At 44.0% G+C, this 23201-nt stretch overlaps 1 protein-coding gene across 8 annotated transcripts in view; it reads right to left on the bottom strand.

Moving 5' to 3' along the window:
* The window catches only part of LOC119651012 (sex determination protein fruitless), an 852573-nt gene that overhangs the window by 299279 nt on the left and 530093 nt on the right, over positions 1-23201 (bottom strand). The gene's annotated exons all lie outside the window — the stretch shown is intronic.

The raw sequence follows: 23201 nt of genomic DNA, 5'->3' as shown, positions 1-23201 counted from the left end.
TTATGAAACCAAACAGACATCCTTCGCAGAAGTTCTTCGAGAAATTCGCGACAAACGAGAAGACGCTCTGGTAGAGGTTTAATCTATCTAGTGGTTAGAAGCTTGACAAGTAAAGTAGGTTCTGTGATACAGTCTAGAGCATTCTAGGCACAAAAACAATGGTTCTCATCCCCAGGCTAAAGCCCATGTGTACCCTGAAAATAGGGATTCTGGATTATCTTGCAAACTTTAAAGAGGCAAAGGTAGCGATAAAAAGTAATTACGCAGATGTCCATTTGGGAGTTACATCTGCCAACTCCGGAGGGCAAAAATTGACCATTGTCAATATCCCTGAAAAGACAATGAGCAAAGTTTTTCATTGCGAGAAAATACACATCGGGTGGATCATTTGTAGGATAAGGTAAAGGGCAGTTTCGATCCGCTGCTTTAAGTGCTGGGCGCATGTCATCATACAAGGGTTTGGAAAGGGCAGGACAAAAGTACTTTGTGTTACAAGTGTGGGGAATGGAAGACTTGCTCTCTTTTTTACAACGACCGCGGTCTGGAGAGGAAGATATGGCTCATGTTTCCGGTTGCAGGTGCTACCAAGTCTTCAAAGAACAGTTGCAGAAAGTGAAAATTCAAGGACCATGATCCGCATCTTGACAGCGAACATATATAGGAGTATAACTGCTTACGACTTGATGGGGTAGATGGTGCAATAAAGAGAAGAATTGACCTGTTGCTCCTCAGCGAGTAGTACTGAGATAGGAGCTCACCCTCATGATATGGCGTTATAGTTGGCATTGTTGCCATCTGGTTGCGAGGGCACTACCCCCTGATCACCAGTACATTTCCTTTAAAGGGACGAGCGGCTCCTCCTAACGTGTTGACGTCCGGAAATTACCTACCGGGTGGAATACTGGGAAATTGTTGTTATGTAACGCATGTTTGAGAACAAATCTTTGTCCCTTCCACTGGAAGGATGCGACGCTTTGGAACGGCAAAGGCGATTACGACACGCTCAGGATGCTGTTATCTCAGTAATGCTGGACATAGCGGGAGAGCTGCTAAAGGAGCTCTGATTGACGCAATACGTGTTGCGGGAGGCGCCTGACCAAAACAATATGTTCTTGGAGCGAGGCGATCCACAATTGATGTTTAGAGCGGGGCAATTGATGCAATTGTGGAAGTGGTCCAAGGGGTGAAACTCCTTGTTACGTTAGATGTAAAAAACGCCTTCAATTCTGCGAATATATTGAGGGACTACTTGAACGGTCGCGCCCTCCTTTACCGGACCGGAGAAGGACAGCGCAAAATGAAGATCATGTCGGGAGCGGTGTAGGAATCTATCATTGGCCTGGACCTTTCAAACGCCTTGTATAATAGTCTCTTAGGATTCGAGATGCCTGATGAATCACATCTGGTGGGCTATGCGGATGATGTTGCGAAAGAAAGATAGCCGGTACTCGGGGTGCAATAGAAAATCGGGGTTAGATAGACCGCGCATCTTATCAAAGGGCGGCTGTCGTTCAATTGAAAGTGCGGTGAAGTAGACTATTATTAATTTGTACCTCCACATAATCAGGAAATCACGCACGCTTGACTGCATTTATTGCAAGGATATGGTAGATGATACCTGCCGGAGATGGGAGCCCCACCGCCATCGCTTGCCGATGAAAGGTTGCCATGTGTCTCCGGGCACCAGAATTGAGGCCATGCTGCAGAGCGAGGACACGTGGAACAGATTGTCATGTTACACTGAAAGTGTTGTTAAGGTGAAAGAATTCACTAGGAAGTGTAAGCTTGATAACCCGAGAGCACTAAGGTTACATGGCATGGAGGTGAACCGCTAAATCAAGGTCAAATATTTGGGAATTAATAAGAAAAACTGGGAAAGCGCGGCTTTTCCATACATCTTAAACCAACAGCTGATTACCTGGTGTTTTGACGGATCTTTTACAGCAAGGGGAGCGAGAGTCGGAGTCATTGGTCCAAGGAAAACGTACTTTGAACTAATGGGTAAGCGCACTAGTATATGATGTTCCTCCTTCAACCTTGAAAGGAACTATTGGGGGCAGAGCATTGCTATTCGGACCGACAGCCAAGCGGCGATTAGGGCACTTAGGTCCACCCAGATGAACTTTAAACTAGCCTTGAGAGACTAAATACGCTCAACTCGCACAATAAGGCCTGAATACTCTGGGTTTCAGGGCATGTGGATTGGAAGGTAGTGAGGAGGCGGACGAATTGGTCAGGATAAGAGCAGGAACGCCTCTACACGAGCCAGAACCCTTCTGTGGAATCGAAAACAGGTTCGTGGCTATGACATTAAAAAAATGAAGAGGAACGGAGTGAATCTACCAGGAGTGGAGCAGTCTAGGTGCATATGGAGTGATACGAATCCAAGCGCACAAAGGAAGGTTTATACCTCACCATGGATAACATCCAGATTATAATGGGGGCTAAACTATCACTTGGAGAAGCTAGGCATATCTGCGGACACTTCTTGCGCGGAGTGCGACGAAACCTCCACCTACACTTTCTGGTCGGGGCATCTGGCAGAATACTTAATACCAGATGCCAAGTTGAAATACTTGAAAGTAGGAAATATATTAAAATTCCTGGCGATTATAGGGTTGCTTGATATACTATATTTCACAGGTACATTGCAATCTGTAAAAATGTCACAATAGTTCTTTTAAGACGTAGTGCAACTTCCCTTGGCAGAATAATAATAAAGAGAAAGAGAGTCGGACGAGTAGGAGAGACACCAGGGTAGCTGGGGTTTCCTGAACTACGGACTTGTGCTTCTAGGCCTGGCTTGAGATAATGCGTGAAACGGTTCCAGGTTACTGTCCTAGATCAGCAAGAAATCTGTCAGAGACAGGAGTCTAGCACTTCTTGCGTAAATGCGTTGCTAGTTCAAAAAACGAAAATCTGTATATTTTAATCTATTCTTGTATATAATCAATATATGATTCGCGGTGTTTCTAGCGAACATAATCACTACGAGCGACGGAGACGGTGTTACGCTTTAATTTCCTCATTTTTGTGTAATTGAATCTAATTTATGTAAAACTTAAAAGAAAATTGAAGAGTTAAAAACAAAATAATCCCAATTGGTACCCCATCTAAGTGCAAACCACTTTCAATAACGCTTAACTTCGATGTTCGGTGGTAATCCACTAAATTTCAAAATGGGGTTAAATACTATTTGCATATTTTTGGGTATGCATTTTTTGGGAATGAGTCCTCTGTACTTTAAGTCGGCATCAAAACTATATACGAAGAAAAATAGATAATTCTTTCCATTCGATCCTTGTCATTAAACTTACCAATAATACTTGTCATTAAATACTTAAAATACTGCCTCTAAGCCATATGATAAAAATATTCTTCATATCTTCCAGATAAGCAACTCGACACCTATCTCGATTAAATAACCAAACTCTATTCTATTAAAAAAGTCTACAAAACAAGAAAAAAAAAATTCAACAAAAAAGCGTCATAAACGCTTATAGAGGAACCTGACTGGGATAATTTATTTCTTAGTCACATTACACGCAAATATAAGAATAACTAGTGAAGAGGAAGGGAAGGAGGAGCGAATTAGAGTATTTTATTGAAGTAATCAGTTGCCATCACTGTCACTGTGATGATCACATCCACGTGATATGTACTTTTGTAATCTAAGAAACCTTTTTGGCAATTCACTTTCTTGCAAACAATCAGATTTACAAGCAGGCGTGCGTGAGAAATATGTGAGTCTAATAAGATAAGATTTTATTGCTTCTATATTGGCCGCTCATTCTGTATTTTGGAAAATGTTAGCCGAAAAATATTATTCAACAATTTGAATTAAATAAAAATAGATTGCAATCATAAATGCACAAAAAAATCTAAATTTAAAAATGCGGATTTCCTTTCACCTTCGGAATGATTTGAAATTTTGATTGTATCTAAAGAAGGGCAGATACGATTTCTCAGAATTTACGAAAAGATAATCTATCATACTGTGAAATTCTTTCTTTTTAGTTAAATTAATTCTTTGATATTCCTTTCTTTTTTCAAATGAAAATCTTAAGATTAGGTTCAAATTTCACAACAATCCCGTTATTCGGTTGTTTCTAATTTCTATCTGAATATTCTATCAGATGTAGATTATTGACAAACCGAAAATGCATGACATTAGAACTCAGCATACGGAACAGATTGGAATTCTAGGGCAGCACTTTTACAACTTCTTCTGCAAGTATTGCTTTCTATTCTTTTATCTTTTTTTGTCAAGTTTTAAGTATTTCGACCAGTGATCTGTGATCTAGCCTAAGATTTCATTATTTAAATTTTCCTTTTGCATTCCCCAGAATTCGGTGAATCAAAAGGTAGAAGTTTTTCTAAATTTGTATCATCATCTTGGAATTAGCAATCTACAAACTCCATAATTTATCAGAATACATCAGTCTTCGCGAACCATGTTTATTTGGGTTCTGTTTTCAGATACAAATGGTAAAATGAAAGAATTCAAGTTTAGGATAATCTCACCGAAGTATAAACTTGCATAATTTGACTGGACCGAGATAAATTTGCAAGATATATGACACGAACATTCTTAGGTATCTGATAGATACTTTTAGGATAATAAAAGTCTCCAACTAGGAAATATTTTCTAAATTATTTCATATATTCCGTTCCTTTCTCTCTAAGTAGGAATATTGATTTATAGGCATAAATGTTCAAATTGAATTCAAAGCCACAGTAATCTCAGATACTAAACTAGTTATTGCCAGATTCTTATCTTGACCCCCATCAGAAGTATCTTTGCAAAATTTTTAGTTTGAGAAAAAATCAACAAAACAATGAGGAAATTATCAAGTCCAACGCACCTATCAATGCGATAGCAACTTTTGAAAAATAAACGATAATTCCTTAAAAAGATGAAAAATAAAAGTAATTTCGGTCATATGGTGCGGCAGAGATACTGTGAAATAATTTTCTTATCTGCATTTATGTAATCGATGAACTGTGATTTTTTCTTGCATTGCAATGTTTGCGTGTGTGTATGATTTTTCGCGTATTTTGATGGAAATTTTAGATCGAATTCGTAATCATTAATTGATATAGAAGATTGTCAACATCTATATTTATATTGTAGATATCGAGAATACAATTTTTGGGAATAAGATTTGTGACGTGTATCTGAGTTCAATAAACCTTGAAAATTTAAAGATTTTGTTAACAAAAGGAGGACTGGAGGTATGATATTCACTCCATGCGACTATTCCCTTACGTTTCAAATTATCGAAATTTTAATTCACTTTTTGAGAGCTACAGTTTTGACCAATCTTTGAAAAAAAAGTAGTGGGTCCGTTAAAAAAATCATCACCTTCCACCCCTTCCACTCCTTCCTTTTTTAACAAATCTCAAAACTAAGACCACCATCGGAAAGTGCCAATCAAGACGTTTCATTTGATACCCAACATGACTATCTTCGATTGAAAAAATAAATTTGACCCTTGTCAGCCCTGCCTGCGCTGGCGCGTGGTATGTCCTGATGCGTCCGCGAACGCTACATCCACAACGATCACCAGGCGGTCTTCTTTGAGACATTTCTCGAGCCACAGGGCAAAGGGCTGTCATGCCCGAAACCGAAAAAGATTTCAGGCTGGTAGAGGTGTGATTAGATCAACCTGATCTTCCTCTACGGGAAGAGTCCATCTGGCTCAATGCATCGCCAAAGCATGTGACGCGTCCATGTCTAGGAGCTGCTCATTCCCTAATAGAAGACCAAACTACTGGTGGAATGATGACCGGCTGTCGATCAGCTTGCCACCGAGCCAGAAGAGCGGCTCAGAGGGCGGTAGGTAGAGTCGATCAGGGGCAGAAAGAGAGTGCGCCTATAAGGCAGTCCGCAAAATCCTCAAGCTCGCCATCCAGCGAACCAAGAGGAAGCGCTTTAACGAGCTCTGCTCAGAAGCGGGCGTAAACCCTTTGGGGAGTGCTTATAAAATCGTGACGGAACGATTCAGAGGCCGTTCATCTCCGCAGATCACGTGGCCCACCCTCTTGCAGAAAATCGTCCTGGGGTTATGCCCTCACCAAGAGGAGGGCACCGACACATTGCAACCACCTTTGAATGTGACGGCAATTCCGTCAGTCATCAGAGACGAGCTGCTGGAGACCCGCGATAGGATAGGAAACAATAAAACACCTGGCCTGGACCGAGTACCGAATAAGGCCCTTAAGCTTGCCGTGAAATCCAAGCCGGACATGTTTGGTGAGTTGTTCGAAGCGTGCATGTCCAAGGGAATATTTCCAGCGGTATGGAAGCGGCAGAAATTGGTACTTCTGCCTAAGCCTGACAAACTTCCAGGTGAACCATCCTCATACCGACCCATATGTCATTTGAACACTATGGGGAAAATGTTAGAGCGGGTAATCTATAATCTATTGCTCCCGGTTGTTGAGAACGAAGGCGGCCTTTCAGATCAACAGTGTGGGTTCCGTAAAGCCAGATCAACCATTGATGCCATCAAATTAGCTAAGCTTAGCCAAAGATGCAATCCACGGAAAGGGTAGTACCAGCAAATATTGCGTGGTAGTAACCCTAGACGTGAAAAATGCATTCAATTCGGCCAATTGGCATCTAATACGGAAATCCCTGGCGAAGGTTGATATTCCCGCATATCTCGTTGCTATCGTCGATAGTTATTTAACTGAAAGGAGGCTCTGGTATGACACTGATGACAGACCCCAAGAGTACGTTGTTTCCGCGGATGTCCCGCGGGGCTCCGAATTGGACCCACTACTGTGGAACATCATGTACAACGATGTACTTAATCTTCCCCTTCCGAGGGAGGCCATAGTGGAGGGTTACGGTGACGACATAACGCTGGTTGTTGTCGCAAAGCATCTCGAAGATGCTAAGTTATACTCAAGCGAGGCAATCAGTGCTGTTAAAAGTTGGCTAGAGAGCTCTGATCAGACTAGAGCTGCGGAGGACCGATCACTAAGCGCCGGAAGAGAAATTATGCCTGTATTAGAATCGGGAATCATATCATCACTTCCAAGCCGACCATCAAATACTTGGGGTGGTGATAAACAGGAAGCTCAGCTATAGGCAACACGTGCAGTATGTTTGCGATAAATCATCCACTGCTAGTATGGCCCTGGCGAGGAAGATGCTGAACGTGTGAGGTACACGGCATACCTCTAGATTGCTTATAGCCAGGGTGGTGACGTCAATCATGCTCAATTCTACCCCAGTTGGGAGGAAAGCGTTGCGGATGTTAGTTAACAGTAACAAACTGAGTGCAGTCTACAGGAGGATAGCCCTGAGAGTATGCTCTGCCTTCAGGACTATCTTAGATGATGTAGCATTCGTCATCACTGGAATGATGCCGATTGACATCTTGGCAAATGAGATGGCGAATATATACAATGCGAAGCCAATCTCTCCTTTATCGCAGACGATGGACGCTGAGAGGGAGAGATCCATAAATATATGGCAAGAGCGGTTGGAACGCTCGGGAAAGGGTTGGTGGACTCACAGGTTCATTCCCGACATCAAGGAGTGGTTGGAGAGATGACACGGTGAGATTAATTATAATCTCACCCAGTTTTTCACGGTGCACGGAGGATATCGCCAATACCTGCACAGGTTTAAATTGGAGACCTCACCCGTCTGTCCAAATTGCGATGGAGTCCCAGAGGAGCCAGAACATGTATTCTTCCACTGTCCGAGATTTGTGCAAGAAAGGAAGAATCAAGAGGGGACCCTAGGAGAGGTGCTGGTACCAGAAAATCTGGTGGCGAAAATGGTAGCACAACAAGAGAATTGGGATGCGGTGAGCTGCATGATGGGCATCTATCCAAAATAAACTACGAAAGGCAGAAGAGAGGAGAAAAAACGCGATCACGTACGCCGCGTATAGAAGAAAGGTGCTTAAGCTAGAATGAGCTGACTCCGCCCCGTGGTGTAATACCTTAGGGTGGTTCCGCGGGGCAGGGAGGGAGTCGGGGGTGGTTTTAGTGGATAAAAATTCTACACGCTGGTGTGTCCAGTGTCTTTTGAAAATTTCCACCTCCTCAAAAAATAAAAAAAGATAGACAGATTTTAATAAGGTTTTGTTCTGCAAACAAAACCTTATTACCTGATTACTTCCACATTTGGACATCCTTTTGCCCTAGATGGAATGAAGACAAAGCTTTCGCCACTTTGGTGCTTACTTGGCATCGCCACCCCATGTGTATGCGGGATAGGGATAGTTATAAGTGACCGTTCCAGGAGGGCTAATTAGTTCTATGGTGCGCCGTTTCGAGCCTACAAGTTCTTAGGACCATGATCACAATAAGAAGGCCAAGGGGAGCAGATTCTAGCCAACGTAACTCTAAAATATCAGTCTGTAAGGTTCGGGAGAGATAGCAGCACCACTGCACTGCAACCAGAGATATTTTGAAGATCTTAGTTTAGCTCTGGCCCGCTTATTACGATCTATGTTCTTATGAGCGGGGACCCATTGGTGGGCGATTTTGAGCGTGACGACCGGATAGTTCAGCCAATCTCTGCATAGCGGAGCATCCTTCAGATCACCAATTCGAGCGTGGGTGCCTTGCATAATTCCTAGGTACTGGTCATACGGCTCGTGATGACCTTTGCGAATGGCTAGATTCAACATTTGTCTAATCCAAAGTCCATCCGAATATTACCGCTGAACATTTCTGCTATTCGCAATAGACTTCTAAGGTGGTCGTAAGGTAACGCAGATTCTATCTACTCACGGTGGCTACCGCAAATATCCACACGGGTTTGGGCATGATGACTCGCCAGCAGCTTTAGCGAAGTAAGATGGTAGGACTCAGAAGAATACTCATCTCCTTCTTGCGGTAATGGGTTCTAAAGAGACAAGTAGTGGTAGACGCGAGCCCAGTGTAGGATTGCTTCTGATGGCTACCGTAAGGTGCACTGAAGAACTTGGTCTTGATTTCGGAGCAGAGATGTAGTCGGGAAGGATGCTTCTACGAGCAGTTCAGGGGAGGCGTCTTAAAGGTAACATTGTGATCATGATGGGTGATTTGAATGCCAAGGTTGGGATCCAGTAACACCTTGCTTGGGCATGTGATGGGGAAACACGGTCTTGGCGACCGGAGCGATAATGGTGGGAGATTCATGGATTTCGAGTTCGAGCACAAAGCCTACCATAAGATCAGTTGGGTTTCAACTGACCCACGCCGTACGAGCAATCACTTCACGATCAGCAGTAGATTTAGGAGTTGTCTATTCGATGTGCGCAACAAGACACTGAGATTGGCCTCGAAAAAGATCAGCACCTTAAGCTCATGACACCAAATTTGATGGAAAGGTAGGAACTGTGAACGCTAATGTATACAGTGAGTTACATCCTTCTACGTCGAATTTAAGGGGGTCCCCATACATGCAAAAGGGGGTCTAAATTATTTTTTCGCCAAATATAGTCATGTGGGGTGTCCGAGAAAAGGTCTCAGCTAGTAGTTTCCGAAGCTGGTGTTAGCTTTGACATTTGTTAGAAAAGTGGGGAGTGCAGGGGGTCGAAAATGATCATTTCTTTAACGGACCCATTTTCAGAAACCGCCCAACCGAAAAATCTCAAAAAAATCAAAAGGCTGTCACTATATGGTTCCAAGGCTCCGAAATACCTTCCATACCAATATCTGTTCAAATAAAGTTAATAATAGTATAATATATTATTATAATTTTCAGTAATTGGCTGCAGAACGCCCCTTAAGTTCATCCTAGCACGACCTGCAGCAATGTAGGTTATAACATAGAGCATGATCCTACCAAGTTTGGTGGAAATCGCATCATTATTGACAAAGTTGTCACTTCTTTGCAAATTCAAGATTTTGAATGTCAATATCACCCGAAAGTGGATACTCTAACATAATATATGCATATAGTACGTGCTAGGTTTTAATGGTACAAATGCACACCCAAATGTCTTTATAAAAGAAATACACAAAACCTTTCGTGTCTGCAATGTCCAGCTTCCACCGTTAGTTTTGACATACGGGGATGTGCATGGAAATAAAGGGAGGTGGTGCTCGGTGAGGTTGGAAAGGAAGAGATCGAGAGTGCGACCCAAGGAGTTTGTGGAGTTGAAATTCAGGGCAGCGCACGTGTTCATAAAGGAAGAAAGCAGAGGGGAAGAATGGAAGAGATTATTGGAAGGAATTGGAAGGCTAGGATGATTAGGGCAGTGGAGTATGGGGAGGTTATCTGACAGTAAGGAGTTCAGACAAATTATTAAACAATTCTTCATACAGGTGAGAAGGATGAGCACAGGGGACGTATACACAAGGTACAATGAACGGCAGGAGGTTGGGCGAGGAAACACGAAGAGGAACACAGTCAAAAGGAAAGCCAGAGGAGAAGACGAGTTCGGCGGGCAGTGCACCTTTTATTATATAAGGACCCCACCGCCGGTGGAATACGAGATGGATCCTGGCTTTTGCGGAAAGTGGAGTATCCTTCGGTGCGCTCGGAGTTTAATATGGTATCGTTCAGCCAGCTTTCAGAGAGACAGATGGCATGGTGTTGATGAACCAGCGCGGATAGATTGAAGGCGGCTAGCTTGGTTCTGAAACAACCAACATTCTGATAAATCAGGATCAGGATCAGTAAACACAGATCCTGTCCTGAAATTTATCCGCGAATTGGGGTGCTTGTATGGCGTGACGAATAGACGTTCAGGCCAGAAAGGAAGGTCATCGAGGATATCAAATTCGTGAGGATAAGTCACCTTGAAAGACGCAATCATCCGGGTGGTGTTGTTGTCGTTTGTTAGTTTGACCCAGAACAGAGGAGAAAGTAACCCAACTTTGCTTTTTATGTACCCCAGTTCATCGTCCATAGAAGTTACGAAGCCTGGAGATCAAATGTTTAGATGGGGACACCATCTTTAGCCCGGGGCTGCTGGAATAGGTGGATGAAGTGCCAGGGTATATGGCAGCGGTGGGATGCGGAGCTTCGTTGGCGACGGAAACGATGTCAAAAAGTGGAGTAGCTGTGCAGCGATTAACACCAAATTTGGTGGGAAGGTGGGAACTGTGAACGCTCACGCATACAGTGAGTTACATCCTTTTACGCCGAATTTAAGGGGGGGTCCCATACATGCGAAAGGAGGGTGTAGATTTTTTTTTCATCAAATATAGTCATGTGGGATACCAAATGAAAGGTCTCGGTTAGTACTTTCCGGGCTTAGTTTTGACATTTGTTGGAAACGCGGGGAGTTCGGGGGGTCGAAAGTGATCATTTATTTAAGAGGGCCATTCTCAGAAACTGCCCAACCGAAAAATCTGAAAAAAATCAAGATGCTGCCACTATATGGTGGCTAGGCTCCGAAATACCTTCGATACTGATATCCATTCAAATAAAGTTAATAATAGTATATTACTATAATTTTCAGTAATTGGCTGCAGAACCCCCCTTAAGTTCATGTTAGCACCATGAAATTTCGCAGTAATATAGGATATAACATACAGCATGATCTCACCAAGTTTGGTGGAAATCGCACTTTTATTAAGTTACAATACGTCAAAGTTGTCGCTTCCTTGCAAATTCAAGACTATAAATGTCAATATCATCCGAAAGTGGATATTCTCACATAATATATGCATATATTACGTGCTATGTACTAAGAAATACACAAAACCTTTCGTACCTGAAGGGCTCAGCTTCCGGTTTCCCGACTTGTTTCTGAATTAATTTGCTCAAATAGTGCATTCCATAATGGGCAATTACCCTAATGTTCGCCGCAGATTGCACATTATTGAATGCATTGGGCGAATTGAGCTTGACAGAGTGGAATAATTTACCACATCCGTAGGCGCACGTCCATGTTGCTGCAATATGAACTCTCGGAGTTCAATCGAGTCCAAAGCGAGCGTAGCGACATGCGGACCGGTTCGTGGGTGGACAGCTGATCAACAGTCGGTGGGATTTCAAAATATCATTTTTGTGCCGGAGCCGTATAGAGTGAAGTTAGAGGTAAGGCTCTGGGCATTAAGGAAGGAAAGTTTCCTTTTCTAAAATTCGAGGAAGTAATATACTGCCTTGAGGAAGGATCCTCGTAATAGGTTATTTATATAAGACGAGAATTGGAAAACGCTAGGATCCGGAAAAGAAGTCAGTGGAAAAAGGAATGATTGTCGTGGAGGTGTAGTCGGAAGGTCAGGGAATTGATTTGCTGTTAAGTTTTGGTTAATTTGTGCATGGGGGTGAGGCGGAAGGATAAAAAGCCACAGAAAATATAGTCCGCCAAGAGGACGTAATTAACGAACGGCAAAACGGTTGTCAAAGAGGAGCTTGCTTTGCTACCGCTAATGTGAATTTCTTCAGTTTCCCGCGGGAACAATCGCGTACTGATTTTGTGCTGAAGTTTCAGTTTCGCGCTGCGAGAGACCTTCCCCATTGAGTATGCGACATTCATAGAAGATTTCTTTCTTCTTTTGAATCAAGCAACTTCCGTATTAAACAGAAAGAACCAAACCACAACAGATACATGCCACGTCGTGGTCGAAATGTAATCAACTTGTAAGTTTTTTGCTTTGATTTAATTTTTTGAACTTTTTTGTGAAGCAAAACCTCATTAAAACCAGTTTACTGTCCGTCAGTTTGTCCGTCACACGCATTTTTCTCAGGGACGGTTACAGCGATTGACACCAAATTTGGTGGAAAGGTGGGAATTGTGGACACTTACGAATGCAGTGAGCTATATCTTTTTATGACGAATTTAAGGGGGAGTCCCCATACACGCAAAAAGGGTGTGTAATTTTTTTTTCACCAAATATAGTCAAGTTGAATGAAAGGTCTCGGTTAGTACTTTCCGAAGCTGATCTTAGTTTTGACAATTGCTGGAAAGGTGGAGAGCGCGGGAAATCGAAAGTGATCATTTCTTTAAGGGGGCCATTCTCACAAACTACCAAACCGAAAAATATGAAAAAAATTAGGAGGCTGTATGGTGCCTGTGCTCCGAAATACCTTCCATACCGATACCTGTTCAAATAAAGTTAATAATAGTATTTTACTATAATTTTTCGCACTTGGCTACAAAACCCTCCTTAAGTTCATACTAACACCACCACCAGCAGTAATTAGGCTATGATATAGAGCAGGATCTTACCAAGTTTGGTGGAAATCGAACTATTACTAGCAAAGTTGTAATACTTCAAATTTGTTGTTTCTTTGCAAATTCACGACTATGAATGTTAATATCACCCGAATGTGGATACTCTCATATAATATATGCATATATTGTATATCACGTGCTACGTACTAAGGAATACACAAAACCTTTCGTAGCTGAAGCGTCCAGCTTCCGGTTTCCCGACTTGTTCCGTGAATAATAAAAATGTTCGAAGTTCGTTCGATCAATCGGAACGGAACTAAAACAAGCAACCAACGCTCTGGACGCTCGAAAAAAAGAAAATTCTACGTGAATCAACATTCCAAGGATTCCAACTTCGTACTAGAAACAAATTTTGTCATTTTGGAGTTCTTCTTGGTGTTTAGTGTTCTGTCGGAAATAGTTAGTTGAGGAAAGTGTCATGAAAAAGTGCAGTTCTCTCAAAAAGGCCGCCATATCATTCCGTCCCCAGTTGAAACCGCGCGGGTTCAGCAGAGCAAACCGTCCACGTGATCCCGCCAATGGCGGTCATCGGGCGAATTTGACTCTTCTCGAGCGCTTTTTCGAAGTGGCAGTATGCCTATGCCGTTTAAAGCCAAGGAGCTTTCTAACTCCACGAAAAGAGTAGATTCGAATTGCATTCCTTAGTCCGTGATAATTACGATTGGAACAGCAAAGCGCGGAATCCACTCTCGACAGAGGGCCTCGGCACATGATTGCGCCGTAATGTCAGACAGAGGTATTGCTTCAGGACACCGCGTAAACCTGTCGATGATTCAGAGGCAATACTTGAATCCGTGCGATTCTCGCAAAGGGCCGATGATGTCGAGATGGATGGTGTGAAAGCGCTCGGTTGACCGAGGGAAAACACCTACTTCTTTTCGAAAACGCTTGTTGATCTTGCACTTCTGGCACACGATACCCTATCTGGCCCAAGAATTTACGTCCTTTTTCGTGGACGGCCAGAAATATTATTCAGTGATTAACCGGTTCATCGTCCTGATGCCTGGGTGCGCAAGGTTGTGAAACGCGTGGAATACTTCCCTGCGAAAATCGGCCAGAATGAATGATTTGAGTCTCTTATTTGCGGTCTCGCAGACTACATAAGAGTTTGAGCTAAAAATAGGAAATTCCTCCGCGTCGTCTTTTTGTGCCTCGGCGATTGCCGTATAATTAACCGAGACGGGGACTGTGACTTCCGAAATTCGAGACAAAGCGTCTGCAACAACATTGTCTTTACTACATATGTTGGATATCAGAAGTCAACTGGCTCATATAACTCAAGTGCCTAAGTTGGCGAGGGGACACTTTGTCGGGCTTTTGTCTACGCGTGAATGTAAGGGGCTTGTGGTCCGTGAACACAGTGTACGACCTGCCCTCAAGGGAGAAACGGAGGTTCATATCACATGTTTTTAATTTCACTACGCGAGAGTGCGTGTGATCACGCCGGTGGATGGAGCAGAAGAGAGATGCGGATTCCTTCACTACTGGCTGTTGTAGAAAAGCCGCGGAGAGTGGCGGCGGCGTCATCCACTCGCTCGTATCAACAACATTCGAAATAAATTCCGAATGTTGTTAATCCTGCTGCGCCACATCACTCCGCCTCCAGATGAAACCTAGGGGGTTTCAGCGAGAGAATTCGGAACTGCGTTCTCCATCATACCGCGAAGCGAACGCGACATTGTTTTGGAGCGCACACGGGCTTCAGCCTGGATAGGGAGACCGCCCTTTTGTGTTCTCCGATTTCGAGCTGGAAGAAATGTTCTCCCCGCTCGAGAACACGGTACGGGCCCTCATATGGACGCTGCAGCAGCTTCCGGACGGCATCCGTCCTGACCAAGACGTGCGTGCACGTGTCCAGTTCCTTCGGCGCACAGACAGGTGCGGATGAGTGTCGGGTGGGAGGTGTGGCTTTGATGCGTCGAAGATTGTCCCTCAGTAGACGAAGCAATCCCGACTCTGTAAGACCCGATCTCTTGTCGATGGTGACCGCTGCAGGGACGCCAAAGTGAGGGATCAACTCTCGACGAAGGGCTTCGGCACAAGATTGCGCCGTAATGTCCTTCAGAGGTATTGCCTCAGGCCACCGCGTAAACCTGTCGTTGATTGTAAGGCTATACTTGTAACCGTGCGGCCCAGCAGTTGACATCCTTGTTCATGAAGGGCCAGAAGTATTTCTCGGTGACTAGCCGATTTGTTGTCCTGATGCCTGGATGCACTAAGTTGTGAACTGCGTGGAACAATTCCTTGCGAAAGGAGGCCGGAATGTACGGTCGGGGTCCCTTTTGCGAGTCTTCACAGCAGAGAAAGAGGTTCGAGCCGAAGATGGGCAACTCACGAAATTTCTATTCGGGGTTGGATTTGAGGCTCTGAAGTGCGGTGTCATCTTCCTGCGCCTTGGCAATAGCCGAGAAATCGAGTGAGGCGGGGATATTAACCTCGGAGACACGAGACAAAGCGTCAGCAACTATGTTGTCCTTGCCGGACACCTGCTGGATGTCTGACGTAAACTGGCTTATGAAGCTCAGGTGTCGAAGCTGACGAGGGGACGCTTTGTCGGGCTTTTGCTTCAAAGCATACGTGAGAGGCTTATGGTACGCGAACACTGTGAACAGCCTGCCTTCAAGGGACAAGGGGAAGTACTTGATTCACCTTTTGGTGAAGAGCGGCACCTATTGCAATGTCAGAGGCAACAACAAAAACGGCTAGGGGTGCATCTTGTAGAGGAAATGCCAAGATTGTAGCATCAGCCAGTTGTTGATAGGATTTGTCAAACGCGCGGACAGCCTTTTCAGACCACATAATGTCTCGTGTATCCTTTGTTTTGAGGCCAGACAAGTACGCGTTTAAAACGGACCGGTGTTGGGCGGCCTTGGGCAGGAAACGAAGATAGAAGTTTAGCATACCCAAGAACCTCCTCAACTATCTCACTGTCTTCGGACGCGGGAAGCTTGTAATTGCTTGCACCTTGTCTGGGTCGGGCTGTATTCCTTCAGGGGAAATGCAGTGTCCAAGGAATCTCACTTGTGTTTGAAGGAATTTGCATTTGTCAACGTTTAGGACTAACCCGATCTGAAGGAGACGTTGAAAAATGCACTCGAGATGGGTGGAGAGTGCTCAGACTCAGTGGAAGAAGCGACCAAAACATCATTCAAGTACACGAAACAGAAATCGAGGTTTCGCAGAACCGAGTGAACGAACCTTTGAACGGTTTGCGCCGCATTGCACAATCGTCATCCGGGTGAACTCGAAGAGTCCAAAGGGTGTGCCGTCTTTGGTAAGTCTTCTGGAGCTACAGGGATTTGATGATATGCCTTCCGAGAACATCAAATTCACCGAGAAAGGTAACGAGCGAAAAGCGAAGCCAGTTGGCAGGCAAGTAAACTAGCCGCAAAGGAGTCGGAACGGCTGGTTTGACGATGAATGTAAGCTAGCAACGGAACGGAAGAATGCCGCTTATCGAGTAATGTTGCATTCTCAAAGAACGCGGGCACGCGCGGAGACTTATCACGAACTCCGTCGACCGGAGAAGCGACTTCACAGACAGAAAAAGGAAGCCTGGGAGAACCAACAAGTCTGTGAACTCGAAAACCGAAAACCGCACCAGGCGCGCAAATTTTACCAACAAATCAGCAGGATCAAGCCTTATACACCTCGATCCTCATCCTGCCGAGACAAAGAGGCAAATCTGATTTCCGACAGAGTGGGGATATTGGAGCGATGGGTTGAATATTTTGATGAACTGCTCAACAACCAAAATATCGGCGAGTTGGGGGTCCCGCCAACTGAAAATGACGGAAAAATGCTGCCACTACCAAACATAGAAGAAACAGTCCGTGCAATTCTTCGACTTAAGAACCATGAGTCGCGAGGACCCGATGGAATTACAGCCGAATTGGTTAAATATGGAGGCGACCAATTACACCAAGTGGTTCATCAACTGATGCTCAAAGTATGGGACAGTGAATCAATGCCTGACGGCTGGCAACGAAGCATTATCTGTATCATACATAAAAAGGGGGATATCACGCAGTGGAGCATTGTAGAGGTATCACTTTGCTGAGTACCATCTATAAGATATTCTCCCCTATCTTGCTAGGCCGGATAGCCTCATATGCCGAGAACATCATTGGTCCATACCAAGGAGGCTTCAATCCAGGCAAATCGGCAACAGATCAGATTTTCTTTCTGCTGCAAGCGATGCAAAAACTGTTGGAATATGGACATCAGTTGCACCATCTATTCATCGACTTTAAAACCGCCTATGATAGTATAGCCAGGGTAGGCCATGAGAGAATTCAGTATCTCGACGAAATTGATGAGACTGACTAGGCTGACCCTGACCAATGTGCGAGGCCAGATAAAAGCAGCAGGATAACTCTCAAGACCATTCGACATCAACAACGGTCTACGAAAAGGGGATGCCCTATCATGCGTCCTCTTTAACCTGGCCCTCGAGAAAGTGATCTGTGATGCTGGGGTAAATGCAAGAGGTACGATCCTCTTTAATTCCACCTAACTACTGGCCTATGCTGACGATATCGACATCATGGGAAGAACGACCCGAGACGTACAAACTGCCTTCATCTAGATCGGGGAGGCGGCGATTGGCGCGAGATCTTGGACTGTACATCAATGAAGGCAAGACAAAGAATAAGGATCAGAGAGTACAAGTTTGAGACCGTTGATAATTTCTTCTATCTACGATGATGAAGCCCGCGCACGATTGTTGCCAGCCAACAGAGCCTATTTCAGCTTACAAAAACTGTTCCGCTCGAAACGTCTCACCATAGAGTCAAAGCTCTTACTGTGCAAGACAATGGTCTTGCTAGTCTTTATGTATTCCTCGGAGATTTGGGTTCTCAGCAAGAAAACCAGCCCGAGAGTCTATGGTAGAAAAAGAAGACGAGGCAGAGCCTGCCTAAGATGGAGCGATGGTGTAGGGCAGGACGCCAGAAATCGGGATGTCTGGAGTTCCTTATTAAAGCAGGCCTAGGCCGGATACCGGTTGTTGCGCCGTTGATGATGATGATGATATCCAGCACAGGGTCGGCGGGGAATCGCAGGCCCTCCCCGTACACCATCTCCGCTGGCTGTGAACTTCCACCAAAATTTGGCGAATTTGGAAATACATTTGGCAGTGCAGGATTGCTGTCATCTTCTGATTCAGGTGGATTCAGTTTCCAACAACGGGCATCGCCGGGGTAGGGGCAGGAAATTCGGTGGGCACCACCACAAGTATTTCGACATTCAGTTTCGGATCATCTGCGCCTTCATTCAACTTTACTGCATCTTCAACCAGCAATGTTGTAACAGCTTTCAAGGCAGTACCAACGACAACAACAGCGGGGTCAGCAAGCCATAAATTTGCTTTCGATAGCACAGTTGCAAATGCCACAAAACATGCAACGACTCAGTCAACCTCATTCGCTTTCAGAGGAGCAGAAGGACAGCAGTCTCAGGTTCCATCCGGAAGTTTTAGTTTCAGTGACAGTACTCCAGCATCCAATTGGTCGCCTTTCGTATTTGGAGGTGCAGCGCCGATTCCCCGGCACAGCCTCAAGTTACTAAATCGTTTCTTTTCGGAGGAGGAACAGCAGGAGAGTTCACATTCAACGGCCCCTCTGCAACAGCAAATGCAACTAAAAGGATCAACAGCCGTTTGCCTTTTCAGCAACAGCCACAAAGTCAGATTCACAACCCCCTCTCGACTTTGGCTTGCCACCCTCTCAAAATGCGGCCGCTCCAGCTTTCGGCGCAACGGCTTTGACGCCAGGGAGACTATTTAGATTCGATGGAACACCAGCTAATGACAGCTTGGTTACAGGTACCGCGCCCGGTGCCAATCTCTTTGCACAGCAATTCCAGCTGCAAAGAACACACCTTTCGGTTCTAGCGCACCCAAAACGGAAAGCAATAAGCCTTTCGTATTTGGCGTAACTTCTTAACCTGCATAATAAACCGGCAACATTTTCGGAAGTTCAACTGTCAACAAGGTGGTAGCTTTCAATTTCTGTCGAACCGCGGGGGGAACTTCAGCTCTGGATGCATACTTAGGGAGAACATTCACTTGACCGCGAGTGAATTCTCTATCCTGACAAGTTAATAGGGCTGACTAGGCTAGTCAGGCGAAAGCAGCAAGATCACTCTCAAAACTCCTTACCGTCAACAATGGCCTGAAACAAGGGGATGTCTTAGTATGTATTATGGATCCGTGAAGTTAAATGAATGCTAGAGCTCAGTAAATCTAGAGGAGCAATATGTATGGTAGAAGAAAAAAGTGATGTCAGATCCTCCCTCAGTTAAAGCAATTACGTAGGCTCGCATGTCAGACAATGAATTAACGGACCTCAGGGCAAAACTGAGCTATTTTTTTAGTCCTTTGTTGAAGCAGACTTGGACCGGGCACCGACTGTCGCACCGCTGATGTTGATGAAGGATTGCTTCAAGCTTCTCCAATTCCTTCCTTTCCCTCTCCCTAGGCCCATTAGGTTATTAAAGTGAAACATTCGATTTTATCAGTAAAGATGGTATATTTTTAGACATAAGATATTCTGTGCCTTTGAGTTACAAGGCTTCCTTCATTTAAGAGCGCATCGAACCTCGAAGCTGACCCACTTTCTGTGACATGAACGATCAGCCTGCGCTAAATTCAATGGTTACTTTCCTCATATATCCATGCAGTCCTCTTCACTATCAAATATATTTATTTCCTAAATCATTTGATTGACCTTTATTAAAAAATAAATAATAAAATATCAAATTCGCGATCATGTACCATTAGAGTGACGATGCTCTTCTAATTACAAAGGTCAATTTTGATTGACTGCAAGGCTAAAAATTTCATATATGGTCGCAACTTCCTACATTGTTGTCTACATATCATATCATATTCCAACCCTCTTGGATGCTATATTTTTGCATTTATCGAGCAGATGTGAAGAATGGATCAGAACTTGGCAAACATAATGATATGAAGGTAATGGAAGTAAGTATGTGGAAAGAATATCTCTGATTGTGTAGTGTCACATGCTCTTATACATCTAAACGTATTACATTTGAAGGACAATCTTTTGAGCTTTAGTACCATTTATCTTTTTTTCGCGAATTCCATTAGATAATTCTATCAAGTGTGGAGCGTTGTTGACCCCTTTAAGACCTTCAAGATATAATATTACATTTCGTGTTGGAATGTTTATCGTAGTAAAGCGTTGAATTCAAAATTAGGTAAATTGTTTAGATTCGAGCTCCGGTCCCTAGATACAAACGAATCTAAGTTTTACGATGAAGATACTATGGACTGTCATCCTTGCAGTTTTGCATAGTGCATGCGTGTCTTTCCAAGGAGGCTGTGTTATTCTGAATTTCGGAGAACACTAGAAACTGGCTTCCACTTAAGTAGACTAGTCAGAACTACTGGAAGTACCGGGTTCGGTCGCAATATCTTGAACTTCAAGAATTTCGCCCAGAAGTGTATTTTTCAAGCAAAACAAGATGTGTAGCCTCTCTTAAACTCAAGTACGTACATATACACGTATTTCTTAGCAATGAATGTTGACACCCATTAGAAAATCTATATATGTACCCAGCTACGGCGCAGGCCCTCATTTAATTCCAGCGATTATACGCTTAATAGTCAAATAACATTGAGGCCTTGATATCTACTTAGCAAAAAATTTTGGCAATGTTTGCAAGTATGGCATGTAAATTTGGAGTCTGCCAAGTGTGGCCCTCATGCCTGCGCTGATGAGCCCCATTAGCAATACGAGCGCATTCACAGAGACAAAGCTCTTTAAAAGGCACTGGTAGGCCTCATCTTTAACCAATCACCCATTTGAGATCATGATTTTGTTGCTTCTTCCACTTCTTCGTCTCGATGAGCTTTCGGTTGCTGCTTTTTATGCATTTAAAAAAGATAGAAATGGCCGTTGAAAAGATATATATATACACACAGAGATTTGCAAAGGTCAAGTGAAACGTTTATTTGAGCTTGCGAAAACCTTTCAAGGGTTTTGACGTTAGAGAGTTTTTCAGAAAGCATTGAAGCCGTGATTTTGCAAGGTGAACTTGCAAACTTAGATTGATTTCGGAATAGATGGATATATGGGTATAAGTTATACAAATATTCATGGACTTACCTGCGCAAAGAAATGGCTTCAAACGGTCTACGTAGCGCTAGGTTGCCAGAGCCTATGCGTAACCTTGAATGCAGACTTTTATAAAACTATTAACCATTAAATTTATTCACGATCGCTAAAGTGATTAACAGTCCCCAAGAGAGTTTTATTTATTAATAAATAATAATCGAACAGTGAACGTTCCATTGGGAGCTATTTGCAGTGAAATCTGCGGAGGAAATACAAGATTGCTTGGAGTTTTTATTTGTTGTAATTTGCGGAATGCATGTAATACTGGAGTAGTTTGTTTGCGGATTCAGACTAATCCTAATATTTGCCTTCGTTTTTGCCCATTACGCAGTTGAAAAACTGCTTTCTGTGTTTCTCGGGATATTAGTCACAAAATCAGCCAAAAGAGCTGTTACGACATGGGTTGGATAATTATGAACCATTACCAAATTAATTCGTAAACCATTACTTCGAGTATATAAAGTTGAATTCCTTCACTGCCGGAGTCCATAATTATTTTGCCCAGGGTTGACTGCCTAAAATTCAATAACACAGCTTTGGGTGTCAAGACCTACAAGCATTCCTTGAGTCCTTCCGGCAGCCTAGTTGGAGCTTGAGTCCTTACGAACAAAACCGACCTTTTTTATTGGCTGAATGGTCGTTTCTAAGAGTTACTTAGCTTCCAGATTTCCCAGACTTTCCACCCACTCAACCACGACACCAGGAAATTCTATCCACATATGCCCAAGTTCTACTTCTTAACAAAAGCTGCGTCTCAAAATGCCCTAAAACTGACAGTGAAAGGGACATACCACCCACCCACCCGAGAATGCCTCAAAGGATGGCATGATAGAGGAGTCGCCAATGCCATCCAAGCCCGGTAGTAGCGAGAGGCTCCATACAGAAAACGAAGCTCAACAGGAGCAAGTAGCGGAGCCGACCAGAACAGCCAATGAGTTAAGGGATTTAGTGGAATCCCTAGAATTCAAGCTTCACCTTCTATGTGCGACCGGCTGCAACTCAATAATTAACATCCAAGCCTGGGGTATCGACGTGTGAAAAGCGTCAACATCGAAGTCCCCAAGGAGAGAGGCCAAGAAGATGACAACGGTATGTGTCCTGCGAAGACCCATTCAATTTGGTTTTTTGACGCCAAAATGTAAAGGAATGGTTGATACTAAGTTTGGAGATATCTCTCCAGAAAGCAGACCTACCCGTTCTGATTCTATCCATCGATCAACTAGAAAGTTGAAAGCCATAACATTACATGATATGGAGGTGAAACGAGAAACAGAGGTCAAATATTTGGGAATCACGCTAGACCAAAAATTCCTCTGGAAGACACATGTCGGAAACACTTGTCGAAAAGCCACGAGGGCTCTGATGACTTGTAGATCCATAGCAGGAAAAAAATGGGGTTGCAGGCCGAAGATACTACTTTGGATATATACTGCAATAGTAAGGCCAATAATTACCTATGGAGCGGTAATCTGGGCAGAAAGAACCCAACTCAGCACACAAGCCAGGGAATTACATAAGCTCCAAAGGCTGGCTTGCGTGTGTATCAGTGGGGCAATGAGGACATGCCCAACGGCATCCCTGGAGGTCCTTCTGGGATTAACCACTCTCCATCTGCACATACAGATGCAGGCAAGGAGATCAATATTCAGGATGGCCGGTAGTATGAGTGAGGCGGGGAGCTGCCTAAATCGAAGGAAGATTGATATCCTTTCTAGGCGATATCCCGAATTACTGATACCGAGGGATAACATGACAACGAGGTTTCACTTCCATAAGAAGTTTGAAACACGTTGGAGTAACAAGGCAAACTGGGAGAGGGTGGCTGCGACATACGGCTTAAACCAGTAACTGAATACTTGGTACACTGACGGATCCCTCACAGCAGAGGGAGCGGGTGCCGGCGTCATTGGTC

Source organism: Hermetia illucens, chromosome 3 (genome assembly GCF_905115235.1).
Source record: "Hermetia illucens chromosome 3, iHerIll2.2.curated.20191125, whole genome shotgun sequence".
Lineage (NCBI taxonomy): Eukaryota > Metazoa > Arthropoda > Insecta > Diptera > Stratiomyidae > Hermetia > Hermetia illucens.
This window is presented reverse-complemented; position numbering and strand designations above follow the sequence as displayed.